The 15,485-nt window shown below is 43.3% G+C and overlaps 1 protein-coding gene across 2 annotated transcripts in view; it reads left to right on the plus strand.

Moving 5' to 3' along the window:
- LOC110200036 (mitogen-activated protein kinase kinase kinase kinase 4-like) overlaps positions 1-15,485 on the plus strand; it is a 233,465-nt gene that overhangs the window by 67,345 nt on the left and 150,635 nt on the right. The gene's annotated exons all lie outside the window — the stretch shown is intronic.

A 15,485-nucleotide genomic window follows, 5' to 3' on the forward strand; every position in this document is an offset into this window, starting at 1 on the left:
GAAGGAAGCCAGAGACATCAGGAGGTGGAGATGAGGGAGAACATTCCAGGGGTGGGGGACAGCCAGTGAAGCTCCTATCCTGGGCTATGCTGTTGACCCTTCAGGGAAGCATTGAGGGTATCTAAGGGATAAGGCAAAGCCCTGGATGTGTTGTGTAAATTGTCTAAAACAGTGTTACATTCCAGCATTCCTAAATAGGCAATGTTTAAGGAAGATATCTGGAAAAGAGTTACTAGATCCCTCGCTGTAGAAGGGAGGATGGTGGGAAAGGTTAAGTCAGTCATGTGCAGAGGGAAGGCTGGACCGAGGCTGCTAGGAGCACAGCTGTGCTGGTCGTGTTAGGGATGGAGAGCAGATTGTTGGCTTTCCAGGGCAAATGCTAGAGATGTGCTATGTAAGAGCAAGATCGTGCTCAGGGGAGTGTCCCCACCCGTCAGATGAGTACATGAGGACATGCAGCAGAGGCAGGGAGCTGTTGAAGAGAAACAGAGGCGTCCTTGGGGGACCTACATCTGACTTCGTATGCTCTTGGAAAATGCAGAATCCCAGAGTCGCAGCTTGGGAGTGCTTAAGGAAGCTGGAGAGACAATTTGTGAGAGAGGGAAAGAGTGCATGAAGCCTGAAGCCCGGGTTTATGTCCTCAACACCTTTCACCAGAAGGCTTCTAACTTGCTATTCGATGTGAAAAAGCTGTGGCAGTCACCAAATCAGGGAATAAAAACCAAAGGCCAACCCCACATTGGCCCAAGCGGCCAGTGGGGCCCAGACTCATGGGCCACCTATCAGTGCTTGAATAGAAAGGAGAGTTTCCTGAATATCAAGAGTAGGGATGCCTGGTGAAGAGACTGAAGAGGAGGGGAGAAGCCACCAGCCCAAGGCTTTGGATTGGCCTCTGCTGATTGCATTCATAGGATCACAGATTTTGAGCTGGAAGGGGATGTTGGAGACCGTCTAGTTCAACTCCCTCATTTTACAGATGGCTTATACTTCCTACCTGTGTGACCTTGGGCAAGTCTCAGATAAAGGTTCACCTTCTACAAGAAGCCTTTCCCAATCCCCCTTAATGCTAGTGCTTTCCTGTGTTTGGTTACCTTCAATTGATTATGTATATATCTCTTCACTTCTTTTGCCTCAGTTTCCTCCTCTGTAAAATGAAAGGATTGGATCAAGTGGCCTCAGAAGTCCCTTCCAGCACTAGAGCTAGGATTATGGGAAATGGAGCCCAGAGAGGTTAAGTGACTTTGCTCAAGGCCACACAGGTAGTGAGTAGCAGACATAGCATTTGAACCCAGAACCCCTGACTCCAAACCTGGCATCCTTTTCACTCTACTTACTCGGCTGCTGCCTCTCATTCAACCAGCGATTAGAAGTATCTACTTTGTGCCAGGGGCTGTGCTGGGTATTAGTGGCAGAAAGAGAAAAATGAAACTGCTCTATGCCCTTAAGGAGCTCATATTTTATGGGGTGGGGAACAATATAAATACATTGAAATAGATACTAAATACGCACAAAGTAATGGGGAGCACTAATGGGTGGGGTGATACAGATGAGATTCAGGGAGGAGTTGGTGTTCAAGTGGAACCTTAGAGATCCTAGAGGTAAAAAGGGGGTATATACTTTCAATGTGGAGCACAGTGAGTGCAAAGACACAGAGGTGGGAGATGGGTTGTCACAGAGAGGAAACAGTGAGTAGTCCAGTTTGTCTGTAACATAGATTGTGTGAAAGAGTCAAAATGCAATAAGCTTGGAAAGGGAGCCCAGAGAGAGACTGTGAAAGGCTGTAAAAGTCAGACAGAGGACATTGTTTTTGATCTTAGTGGCAATAGGGAGTCTCTAGAGCTTGGCCAGACCTGGACTTTAGGGATATTGACTTGGCACTTGTGTGGAGGATAAATTGAAAGAAGGCAGGGTTGGGGGGGACTGGAAGCAGTTAGGCTAATTAGGAGAGTGTTGCAATAGTCCAGGCTACAGGTGATGAGGATAGTTGGCTGTGTGAGTGGAAAAGAAGGGATAGTCGCAAAGGATGTGGGGAAGGTAGAATGGACAACACTCGTCACCTGATTGGACTGGGGAGGGAAAGGAGAGAGGGAGGTTGAATCCAAGGTTGTGAATCTGGGAGGCTGGAAGGATAGTGGTGACCTCACTAGTAATAGTGAAGCCGAGAAGAGGGATGGTTTTGTGGGAAAGATAATGAGGTCTGTTTTGGACATGTCGAGTTTAAGTTGCCTTTGGGACATCCAGTTGGACATATTATATATTAAGTAATTGGTGGTACAGAACTGGAGCTCAGAAGAGAGACTAGGGCTGGATTTTTAGATCAGGGATTCACACGCATCTAAGATAATAATTGAACCCATGGGCCCCGAAGAAATCAGCAGCAGTGAATATAGAGATAGAAGAGAAAAGGGCCCAGGACAGAACCCTGGGGAACAGCCATGTGTAGGGTGCAGAACATGGATAATGATACAGTGAACTAGACTGAAGAGTGACCGGGGCCGGGGTGGGGGATTAGAGGGGGGAGGGAACCATAAAGAACAGTGTCATAGAAACCCAGGGGCAGGAGAGTATATACAGGATGATGGGGGTGGTCTACATTGTCCAACATTCAGGGGTCAAAAGTTCAAACTTCAGCATCTCTAGTCTGGATTATTGCAGTAGCTACCCAATTGTTCTCCTTTCCTCCAGTCTTTCCCCTCTCCAATTCATCCTCCCATAAAGCTGCCAAGCTGACATTCCAGTTCAGTTTTACAACATCATCTATCCTTGAGTTCTTTGCCCCCTTGTTCTGTCATGCCCAACCCTGGATTACCCCTCCCATCAATCTTACCCACTGTGCATTGAACCCTGATGAAGTCACACAACCACATTGCCTGGGTCCACTCTTGATTTGCATTTTATCGATTATATATTATTTCCATAATGTATGATCTCATTTAGGCCTTCACTGCTGCATGCCAATCCTTTTATCCTCCTGTGACTAGTTCTTTCTCCTACTTCCCTCAGCATCTGTTCAAACCTTCTCTTCTCTCCTCAAGCTGCCTTTCTCTTTTTTTGTAAATAGTATTTTGTTTTTTCCAATTACATGTAAAGATAGTTTTCAATATTCATTTTTATAAGATTTTGAGTTCCAAATTTTTTCTCCCCCTCTCCCATCCCCCACCCAAGACAGCAAGCAATCTGATATAGGTTATACATGTACAATCATGCAAACATATTTCCACATTAGTCATATTGTGAAAGAAGAAACATAAAAAAGGGAAAAGCCATGAAAAACAAAAAACAAACAACAAAAAAGTGAACATAATATGCTTCGATCTGCATTTAGACTCCATAGTTCTTTCTCTAGATGTGGATAGCATTTTCCATCATGAGTCTTTTGGAATTGTCTTGGATTGTTGTATTGCTGAAAAGAGCTAAGTCATTCATAGGTGATCATCATACAATGTTGCTGTTACTGTGTACCGTGTTCTCCTGCTTTTGCTCACTTCACTCAGCATCAGTTCATGTAAATCTTCCCAGGTTTTTCTGAAGTCAACCTGCTCATCATTTCCTGTAGCACAATGGTATTCCATTACATTCATATACCACAACTTGTTCAGCCATTCCTTAATTGATGAGCATCCATTCTTCCAATTCTTTGCTACCACAAAAAGACCTGCTATAAATATTTTTGTACGTGCAGGTCCTTTCCCCTTTTCTATGATCTCTTTGGGATACAGACTTAATAGTAGTATTGATGGATCAAAGGGTATGCACAGTTTGATTGCCCTTTGGGAATAGTTCCAAATTGCTCTCCAGAATGGTTGCATCAGTTCACAGCTCCACCAACAATGCATTAGTGTTCCAATTTTCCCACACCCTCTCCAACATTTATCATTTTCCTTTTCTGTCATATTAGCCAGTCTGATAGGTGTGAGGTGGTGGCTCAGAGTTATTTTAATCTGCATTTCTCTAATCAGTAATGATTTAGATGAAGCTGCCTTTTTGACCCCTTCTGGCTTCCTTTGAAGCAAAGGACCTTGCCTCATACCTCATTAAAAAGAAGTTGATTTCATCTATTGGGCATTCCTTCTTCTCCTTAACTTTACACTCAAGATCATTTCAATAACATTACCCATTTCCTACACACACACACACACACACACACACACACACACACACACACACACACACATATATATACACACATATATGCATATACATACATGCATACACACATACATACACATATACATATATGCATTCACACAGACACACACACATGTATATATGAGGTAGTCTGGGAAGAAAGTCTAAGTAATCACAAGGATTGTGAGTTGAAGCCACAGGGCAGTTGATTGTTTAGGAAGGACGTTGATAAGCTGGAGAACATCCAAAGGGGGTGCAGCCATGATGGTGAAGGGCCTTAAGTCCACGCCATATTAGAATCAGCTGAAAGAATCAGAGTTGTTTAACTCAGAAAAGAAAAGAAAAGCTTGGGGAACAAGATGTTGATATTCAAATATGTAAAGGGCTGTCATCTGGAAGACTCATTAGACTTCTTCTGTTTGACTCCAGAGAGTAGCTGTGAGTAGAAGTTGCAAAGAGAGAAACTGAGGCTTGATATCAGGAAAAATTTTCCTAATATATTTTGAGCTGTCCAAAAGGGAATGGGCTATGTTGGGTGGTGGTAGGATACCCCTCATTGGGTGTGTTCCTCCTCAAGCAAAGTCTGGGTGGCCACTTCTTGAGTATGTTAATAGTGGATGTGGTAGGACTAGGTGGCCTCTAAAATCCCTTTCAGCTCTGAAATTCTGTGATTCTTTGATGTTTATCTTCATGTTCCTCTGAGCTGTAAATCTGATCCTTAGGAGAGCTATAGGAGCAGAGGAAGCTTTATGGGGGGAGGGAGGGAAGGGGCTGTGATTTTGTTAGCATTGGGAACTGGCAGCTCACTCTTCCACTGAAGCTCAGTGCCTGCACTCCAAATTACAATTTTAGAGAATTAACTACAGGGAAGGCCATTTTATAGATGAAGAAACCAGGACAGAAGCCTGACAAGCCCCAAGGTCTCATATGCTTGTAGGTAGGAGGAGTGAGGAAAATGTCAGCAAAAGTCAGGAGTTTCTTTTTCAAAACTAGCAACAAACCATTTAATAATTGATCCCTTTCCAGATGGAGCAGTGAACTTGAAGTTCTGATTTCTCTTTTTATTACTTACGCGTGGACAATACAACTTTGATATCAGCAATTTCTAACTTTCAAGGTGAAAAGAAACCTGTCTCCTAAACACAGCCTTGTCCTAAGATCAATGATATCATTGCCACTACATAACCATAGTGTGGTTATCACATTTTGCCTTGACAAAGGAGCTCGTAACTCAAAGTTATCTCAGGAAATAGCAAGCCAGAAAGTTCTGCAATGCCTTTTCAAACCGAGAATCTGAACGTGACACAGACAAAACAACAGTTAATATTAAGCCTGGTATGCTCTGCTGATCCATCTCGTTATCCTCTAAGGAGAGGAGCAATTCAGAAATCCATGGGATGTTGCCCAAATTATAAACACATCGAATTCAGCCAATTCCCTCATTTGATTTATTGGAAAAATATCTCTCTGAAGTTGGGTTAAGAAGATTCTAAGCCATTTAAAAAGAAAAAGGAGAAAATAGTAATAGATGGAATAGTCTTGAAATGGTGGCCTGGGCCAAGAACTGGAAAGAAGTTCTTTACTAAAAGTAACCGTTTGTTTATATAGCTGGTGACCAGCACCTACCAAGCCATTAAAAGTTTGAGCTGAAAGAACTTTTTCTTTTTCTTTTAAAAAAAATTTCTTAGCAGTTGAATAGTCTTATTGATTTAATTTGGGGACTAAACTTGCCAGAGTGGAAAGATTGGTTTCTATTTGACTTTCTGTAAGTAAAGCAAGTCTTGGTCAGGCCTGAATAAGGAGAGGGGCTTCCAAGACAAGCTTATTGGCGGGGGAGGGAGAGAGGGGAATAACTCATATAGAGGCTCTATGTTTTTGCTGAAAGACTTAGAAGCCTTACAGGTTGGACGAGATGATCTGGAAGGGCCTTTCCAGCTCTCAAAGCTTGTGATTCTAAGCAATGAAAAACATCCCTAGGGTGTAGGCAGTCAAGGCCATCTTACCACACTTGTCTGCCCTATCCTCACCTCCGGGGGGCCGGGGGTAGAAGAATTTAGAGAGAGAAGGGAATAGGACCCAAGATGGAGCTGTGGAGGACACCCACTCACACCAAGGGGGTAGGAGTTAGATGAATAATGATCCAGAAAAGGAGACTGAGAAGGAACAGTCAATCAGGTAGAAGGAAAGTCAGGAGAGAACAATGTCATTGAAACCAAAGCAGGAAAAAAATGTGTTATAGGAAGGGGTGGTCACTGATAGCAAATGATGCAAAGAGGTCAAGGAGGATGAAGACTGAGAAAAGGCCATGGGATTTGCCAGTTAAGAAATTCCTGATGACTGTGGAGTGGAAAATGTCTTTCAAATGGTGGGGCTAGAAGTCAGATGCAGTAGATTGAGAGTTGGGTGAGTAATGAGGCAGTGGAGGCTAGAAGTTTTCCAGTGAAAAGGAAGAGAGATCCAGGGTGATAACTTGAGCAATATGGAAGGATCAAGGAAAGGTTTTCTTAAGGACTGAGTAGATCAAACTATATTTGTAAGCAGCAGATAAAAGGCCACTACACAGAGAAAGATTGAAGATGAGACAGGGGGGGAGGGGGAGAGAGAAAAACAGAGTCAGAAAATTATCAGTGGGGTAAGTAAGGGCATGGTGCTTTAATTGTCCTTGGCAAGAAGGATGGCCACATCTTTCTCAGAGAAAGGAGAAAGGATGAAAGACTAGGTGAAAATATAGAGTTGTTTTGCAATATGGTGGAAGGGAAAAGAAGGAACTCAAGATGGTCAGCCTCCGTTCTCTATGTAAATTAGGAGTCAGTCAACAAGCATTTACCAAGGGCCTCCTATTTGTTAGGCATTGTACTAGGCACAAAGATAAAGAAATGAAGGAATGCATCTACCAAGTGGCAGGAGAAGATATGAGGATCCTAAGGAGAGAAGATGTTTGGAAGATCTGCTGAGTGAAGTTAGATAGTCAGTCAAGGGGATTTTAAATGTTTTAACTATTTTATTAAGCAGCAATGAGGGCTCCGTTGAGTTTAGAAACCATGAATTTATGAGAGAGGAACTAGAGGCTTCGGTGAGAATGCAAAATAGGTTTAGAAACAGTAAAATAGAAGAGTTGGAAGAATAGGAAAATATGATCCGAGAGGGTTTCAAAGTTCTACATAAGAAAGTTATTGTGGGTGATCAAGAGATCCGACTTTTGGCCATCCTTTGAGGTGGCTGAGGTGGAGTAAAGATGTAGGTCATGGGAATTGAAGAGGTTGATGAACTGGGAGGCCAGAGTATCTGAGGGAACATTAGTGTGTGTATCGAATTCCTCTAGTAGGAGACAGGTCTTTGGTTCCCAGAACCACAGAATTGGAAAGGACCCCAGAGGCCATGTAGTCCTGCCCATACAACATAGCTGGCAGGTGGTCAAAAAATAAAAGATTTGGGTTTTTATCAGTGTAGGGGACTCACCGGGCCAATTCAAATCCCAACCTGTCTCTGATTTACTTGATAAGTCCCAGGGACCTGCTTAACTCACACAGCTAGTCACACTGCTAGTAAATGTCAAAGGAGGAATTTGAACCCAGCAGTCTTGCCACTATGTTGCACTGCCTCTAGGTCTTCACAAATGCTCCTATGTAAATTCAAACTAACAATATATTGTCTATAGGACAGATTTTATTTCACCCCACCAAAAGAATGCAAAAAACATTAGAAAACTCCTAATCAGTCAAGGCAACTCTTCTTTCCTCTCTGAGTCCTACCTTCTTCCCCCAAATCTGTATGGACCTCTAGACTCAAAGCATTTATGTTTGATTGAGAGTGTCATCCTTCACTAAGCCCCTCCCTCCTTCTCTTGGAACCTGTATAATCCCCCAGACTTAGAGCTAAGGTTTTGGGCTCTCCTGGAAGGAAATTTTGCACTTTGCTTGAAAGACAACCGCCCTTCCCATATGACTTACCCAGTCCGCATAACTCACAATACCAGTAGAGGACAAGGACCAGGTTTGTTCCTCCACATCATGGTTCACTCCTTCGCTGTTGTTCCAGCTCTAGGGCCATATGCCTGTACCTCTTCCAGATGTGGTCAGACTAAGGAGGAGTACAGAGAGACTATCACCACCCTTGTCCTCGATATTTTGCTTCTACAAACTGACCTACTTGTTATTCTTCAAAGCTGACATTTCATTTCCTGTCTCTGTGCCTTTGTGCTGGCTCTTCCCCATACCTGGAATACACTTCTAACTTACTTTGTTTGTTGGTTTGTTTGAAGAATCCTTAACTTCCTTCAAGGCTCAGCTCAGGCACCACCCCCTCCAGGAAGCTTTTCCTGATTCCCCCCAGTTCCTAGTGCTCATTCCCTTCTCAAATTATCTTGTATTTATCTTCCTGTTTTAAATGTTGTATCCTGCACTAGAATGTAAGCTCCTTTGGGGCAGGGACTGTTTTTCATTCTCATCTTTATGTAGCCAACGTCTTGCACATTGTACTAGTGAATCCAGTTGAATTGTTGACTTAAACCTAGGTTTTCTTACTTACACTGAGTCTAATGATCTAGAAACCTCTTTTAAAATGTCCATGCTCTGTGAATGAAGGAGATAAGGACAGCCCTGTCCCAGTGATAGATTCATTCCTACCAACTCATTGCCAGTTACTGAAATAACTATCTCCTGAGAAAACAGAGCAGGGCTCTGAAGAAATGGGACATGGGATAGGGAAGTCTTCTTAGAGTGTGGGAGCAGGAAGTATGGATCATTGCCTAGACAGAACAGACATAGGTGAGACCCTATGAGCTGTGGAGGCAGCACCCAGAGTCATAACTAGGGTGAGGCAATTGTAGCTTTGCCCCAGGGCACCAACCCTTAGGAGACACAAAATTTCTAAATAATGATTTTAAAAGCATAGAATTTTAAAATGTATTAGACATACATTTTGTCAGTACTGCCTCTCCTTCAGCAGCATAGAAGTAACTGAGCTTATCTCCTCCTTAGCTCCTAGCAAAAATAATAAGTTAAAATAGGAAGCTGCCAGATGACATGCTTCTGTGTTCCCAGCCTACCCTTGTCCAGCTCACCACCCCTCCCCCCCCACCGGGTGGTAGCCTCTCTATCCCACAGGGAGCAAGAGCATCACATCTTCCCCCATGAGTCCTTATGTTCCAAGATCTTCCTTCTTACTCCACTAAATTGCCTTAATTGCTGCTTCTGTTATTTTTACATCATGAATTATACAATTATTTTGAGGGGCTTTTATAATGCTTGCCTCTAATGCCAAAATTGTTACTCCAAGTAAGAGATGTTCCTATTTTTGTCTGGTCACGGCTAACACTGAGTGGCCCTTGAGGTTATTGGTGGTGTTAACCTTGTTAGGTTAACCCGTTTAATTCTGCAAATGGGAAACTATTATATTTCTCTCTCTATTCAAAAATCTTTAGTGACTCATTGCTAATGGAGTGAAATGTAAGTGTCTTAGCTTGGTTGATATTCAAGGCTTTCCACAATATAATTGTACCCCACTTTTCTAATCTTAGCTCCCCCTATTCCCCTTCATTCACACTAAGTTCCACCAATCTTGAATTGCTTCCTGATCTCATCTTGCCCTATCAGGCCTCTATGGTTTGGCTCCCTTTGGCCCCTTGTACCTAAAATGGACTTTCTCCAATCACATCTGAAACCCTTCCCTTGTTTCAAGGCCAAATTCAGGTGGCACCTTCACCTCAGGGCTTTCTCTGACAGCCCTCCTCAGTCATGGGTTCACACAAGCTGGAAGTTAAGTCTCTTCAGATTTCTTGTAGCATGTTGATCACACTTCTGTGTAACTATCACAACTGTATTTGCATTCTAATTATTTGTGTACACTTCGTATCCATCTTCCTCTTAAGTTCTTTGAGGGCAGGAACCAAGCTCTATTCCCTCTCTATATGTGTTCTTACACCTGGCACAGGGTCTCGTACATTATAAACACTTAAATGGATGAATGAATCAATGGATGGATGGATGCCTTCTGCCCATCTTTGCTATAAACAGTGTGGTTTTTTTTCTTCTCCTTTCCTTTTTTCCTTTCTCTGTCTCTCTCCCTCTTAGTTTTCCCACTCATTCTTTCCCTTCGTTTTTCTTCTTCTCCTGGAACCTGGGCAGGGGTCCCCTGGCTCATGTGGTAGTAAGAAGACTGCTGAACTCTGCTACGTACAATGCAGAAGATTCAGTCGTTATGGAGAACTGGTGAATGACATCATCAATGAACACTGGACTGACATTTGGAAGACTTGGGTTCTCTCAGCTCATCTACATGATAGCTATGTGACCTTGAGCAAGTCACTTGCTCTAAATCTATGCTCCTATGATCTCTCTGAGTCTCATTTTACCTATATTAAAAATGGGTGTAATTTGTACTACCTACCTCCCAGGGTTCATTCAAGGAATGTACTTTGTGAACTGGGAAGTTCTGTCTCATGTGATCTGTGATTATTTATGCTTCTCGATTTACCTTGACATTTGCTCAAGGCCTGGTTTTTGGACCTCAGCAGGAGATCAAGGAGCTAATATAAATAGATTATTTTGGATTGGTTTATGGAAGGATGCACTGTCCTTGGCAGCAACCCTAGGACTCCCTCATCTTAGCACCTATCTGAGCACTTTTGTTTCCACTTGCTGAGCTCCCTCAGATCATTAGGGATGTGCCATTGGCATCAGCTGGACCAGGTGCACAGCATGCATTTTGTGAGTGCATTAACTAATTCATGCTTTATATAAGCCGAAGAGTATGTGTCACAATATTGTGGCATTGCAAGGAGGCACTATCTGCTCTGAGTCAAAAACTCTTTGCTTAAGGAAAACTGGATTCCTTTTCACTGCCCTCCCTGCACTGGCCAGCAGGCAGTGAAGCCCAAGTAGGGGAACCCTAGAAACTCAGGTACACAGTCTGCATTTCCATGGTGACAGTTGCAGGAGAGAGGAACTTAAGGGGAAAGTATAAGTCAGGGGTGAGGAACATGCAGCCAGGCCACATGTGGCCCTGTAGGTCCTCGGGTACGGCCTTTTGACTGAGTCCAGGTTTTATAGAACAAATCTTTTTATTAAGGGGATTTGTTCTGTGAAGTTTGGATTCAGTCGGAGGGCCCACACTTGAGGACCTAGAACACCACATGTGGCCTCGAGGCCACAGGTTCCCCACCCCTGGTCTAGGTACAGAAAGAGGCTTGTGGAAGCTGAGCTTCTTTCCATTTGTGCAAAGCTTTACACTTTGAGCAGAAGGCATTTCTCCACTGGGGAGGCTGCTGTAAGAAGTTCCCCAATAGAAGACTTATATAGTCTGATGCTGAGTGAAGTGAGCAGAACCCAGAGGACTTTGTATACAATAGCAGCCACATTATGCAATGACTAAGAATGTTAAACTGAACCCTTCTCAGCATTACGAGGATCTAAGACATCTCCAGAGGCCTCGGGATAGAAAATGCTGTCCACATCCAAAGAAAGAACTATGGAAGTCGAATCGCTCTCACTTAATTTTACTTTAAGTTGAATTTTGTTTCATCTTTCTGATGGTTCCTCCTATTGGTTTTAATTTTTACTTACAACTTGATTAATGTGAAAATATGTTTAATGGGTATGTAAATGTAAAGCCTATGTCAGATTGTGTGCCGTCTTGGGGGGGGGGGAGAAAAAGAGAGAAAAAATTTTCAACTCAAAAGCATATGGAAAAAAAAATTAAAAAAAAAAGTTCCCCAATAGCATCACTGCCCCTGCTGCTCCCCAGCCAAGCCCCTATTTAGCTCCTCTTAGCACCTAGCCAGCAGCTATCACCTAAAGCTTTGGACTGCACTCTGTAGACAGCATATGAGACAGTTTGAGTGTGTTACCTGCATGCATGATGTGGTAGAAGTACCACTTGCCAGGAGAACAGGTCTTTAAATGTGGAAGGCTGAGGAAACGAAACGGGAAGCTTGCAGATCCCAGAGGAGATGCCTGTCCCTTTGTGGCCAGCAGAGCCTGGCTGAGCCCTTGGCAAGTATTTGGGAAAAGGGTCCAGGCACAAATTGGACTAGATAGACTCTGAAATCCTTTTCACCTCCAAAATCCTGACTTTAAATGGCTGAAGCTAGCCAGGCCAATGAGCCAGTTAGTTCTCCCTTCTGAGCCTCAGTTTCCTCATCTTGAAAATGGGGGTAATAATGCTTGCTCTCCCAGCATCATAGGTAATATAGAATTGCTGTGAGACTCAAGTGAGAGATAATGGATGAAAGATGTCCTTTATAATTTTCTGCAGAAAGGTCTTTTAAACCACCAAACCCTGGGGAAACATGAGCTGTTATTATTGTACCAGACTGTATCTACATGACTATGTTACTGTACCTCGCAGTCCCTCTCTCAGCCACCAGCCAGTGTTGTTTTTCCTTCCTAGCAAACTCTGGCTAGATCTCCCAGCCAAGAACATTGAGCTTTACTGTTCATGTCATACAATCCTTACTCTGTATGCCGTAGTGCAGTTGGCATCACTGTATAGCTAAGGCACTGAAGCTCAGTTGAAGCTGTTTAGGAGTGCATGTAAGCCTATGGGAATAGGGGAGGAACTGTGGTTTGGGAAGCTCACCCCTCCCCTCCACTGCAGATCATTTGCGAGGTACTTAAGGCATATAGAAGTCAGTGTCAGAGAATAACACTCAAACCCAGGTCTCCTTGACTCCCGAGCCAGCACTTTCTCCACGGGGCCATGACATGGCACAATCACCTGAAATGATGGGGCAGATGGCGAGTTAGCAAGCCCATGGGGGCCCCCAGTTCTGATGAGTATATCTGACCAGATGTACAAGAGCATGCCACACCAAGGCCCAGATCTGGGGAAGAGGAAGACGTCACTCTCCAAGATTACACTGGTGCTCACGTTGTGCTTTAGTTCCAAAGCTCCAGCCAGCCAAGGTTAGGCCAGTTGTTTGTTTTGTTTGCTAAGAAAAAACCAGCAAGGAACTTGTAGCTTATCACCAGTTCATGACCCTACAGTTGATGTATTACAGGGGCTTGAAGAAGCTATTTAATGTCCTCAGAGGAAGGCTGCTCAGTGGAAGTTAAGAGAGACTAGGGAAAGTCATGGGAAGAGCCCAGCTAGTGGGCCATCTGGTAGTGCCATAGCAGCTGCGCCATTGGCCCTGCGTGCAGGCATGTGCACTCCAACCTTCGCTATCACTCAGTTTCTAGTTCAAGGCTTTGCAGCTGGAAATAGCAGGGGCCCTGGGGAAGATTCAGAAGGGAACCACAAAGATGATTAAAGGTCTGGAGAATTAGTTTCAGGAGGAGAGGCCCTTGGAGTTAGGATTGAGTCCCCTGTACAAGGACAGAACAGAATGCTATGCTGAGAAGCAGCCATTCCAGCCATTATGCTGGGATGCGTAAAGGTGTGGGAAAGGCTTTAGATTTTGACTTGTCTCCCTCCTTCTCTTTGTGGGCTGCTCTGATGTGGGGGCCAGAGTCCTCACCACATGGACAACTCATCTCTTTGAGATTTGTCTCAAATGTGACTAGAACAGTTGATCGTTTCATGGGTCTTTAGGACTCACAAGTAACACCAATCACCAAGTGTGTATGAAGTGCCTACTACGTGTCAGGCACTGTAGTGGAAGTAGGGGTACAGAGACAAAAGTGAGATAAAAGTATCCTCAGAAAGTTCCCATTCTATCAGGTCTGATAGTGATGAATCTCTTTGGTGGCAGAAATAAGTTGACACTTTGTGCCCTCACTCACAACTCCCCCACAAGTATGTAATACATCGAATGTTCAGGCAATGCAACAATATCATAACCAAGATTTGTAGAGTCTAGCACCAAGCTCTTTGTTCCCCCTCCTCCAGGACTAGCCATGCTTGGTTTTGAAATTTGTGAGTGAGAAAAGGAAGGATGGAGATTTGGGGAGAAGCACATTTTAAAGAAGGGAGAGGTAGGATTCCCATTGACCCCAATTCTATGGACAAAGTCAACCCGAGATGGCTGGCAGCCTTTGGCGAATAACCCTTCTAAAAAACAAAGAAACAATTTGGCTGAGGTAGAAAAGGAGATGCTGTCTAAAGAGATATATGGATGCAGAGGAAACTAATTGCTGAAATTAGATATTTACAAGGGATGCATAGGTAGAGAGTTAATCAGGAGAGCCTGGTCAACTTGGTGAGTTTAAAGAGACGAGGCCATTGATTGGGACACAAATTATGTGGGAAAGACTGTGACTTCCAGATAACTGGAACATTTCCACGGAATGATTGTCTCACTGTTAAGACTGAAAGCTGATATAGATACCTGGAATGGAAAGTCCAAATTCACTAGAAGGAGAGCATCTTGATCATTGGGAGCTCCTATTAGTCCTTCATATTTTCTATGTTCTTTTCAGGGACTGAAACAAACCAAAAGATTTTTTTTAAGTTATGTTGGACGTGAAAGAAAGATCAAAGAAAGGAAAAAAGTATGGCTCAAGGTGATGAACAGGCAACAGAGAAATAACCCCAAAGTACTCAGCCCTTATTTTACTTGTTTTCTTTGCTGGAAAAGGAAGATTTTTCTGCTTGGTAAAAATAGGCCAGTAATAGTTAATGAGGAGTTGAAACCCTCAGGACAAGTGAGGAATTGGTTAATAAAAAAAGCACCTCCCTTCCTCCAGTGAATTCAAGTCACTAGACCGAGTGAACTACAACTCCTACCCTCCAACACCACCCCAAATACTGGCAGATGTGATTGCTGAGTGACTTTTGAAAAAATATGGAGGATGAAAGGTCCCATAGTTTTGGAAATGGGCAAATATTGTGTCCATTTTCAGAAAGAGAAGAATATGAAAACTATAGGACAGAAAGTTCAACTTCAATTCCTGATAAATTCTAGAGTATATCATTAAAGGAAAGTGGTAATGACTAAGAGCCAGCATGGCCTCTTGCAAGACCGGGTCAATGCAGCCTAACCCGCATTTCCTTCTTTGATAGTTATTAGACTGGTATCTCTAGAGAGGACTGCAGGTATAGCATACCTGGATTTCTTGCTCATGCTCTCCTTGTGCATAAGATGATCATCCTGGGAAAGGGAGAACAAAAATGTGTGACAATGAGTTGAGACTCATGTGCAACTTATATGTGTCCTCCCAGAAAAATCATTTAGAGCTTTTAAAACATTTTTTGGGTACCAGTACAGCATGGTGATAAAATTCAAGAGGGACAAAAGTAAAATCCCATACTTGAGCTCAAAGAATCAACTGCTCACCTACCAAAATGAAGGGAGGGAGCTTGAACAGATAGCTTCTTACTTCAGGATTTCTCAGTGTGGCTGCTCTCTCTCTTGGTACAGATCAGAACCCCCTTCAAACTTCATACAAGGTCTTTGAGAGTTTTTTATCACCAAAACA

This window comes from Phascolarctos cinereus, unplaced genomic scaffold (assembly GCF_003287225.1).
Source record: "Phascolarctos cinereus isolate Bilbo 61053 unplaced genomic scaffold, phaCin_HiC Scaffold_8;HRSCAF=390, whole genome shotgun sequence".
NCBI classification, from domain to species: domain Eukaryota; kingdom Metazoa; phylum Chordata; class Mammalia; order Diprotodontia; family Phascolarctidae; genus Phascolarctos; species Phascolarctos cinereus.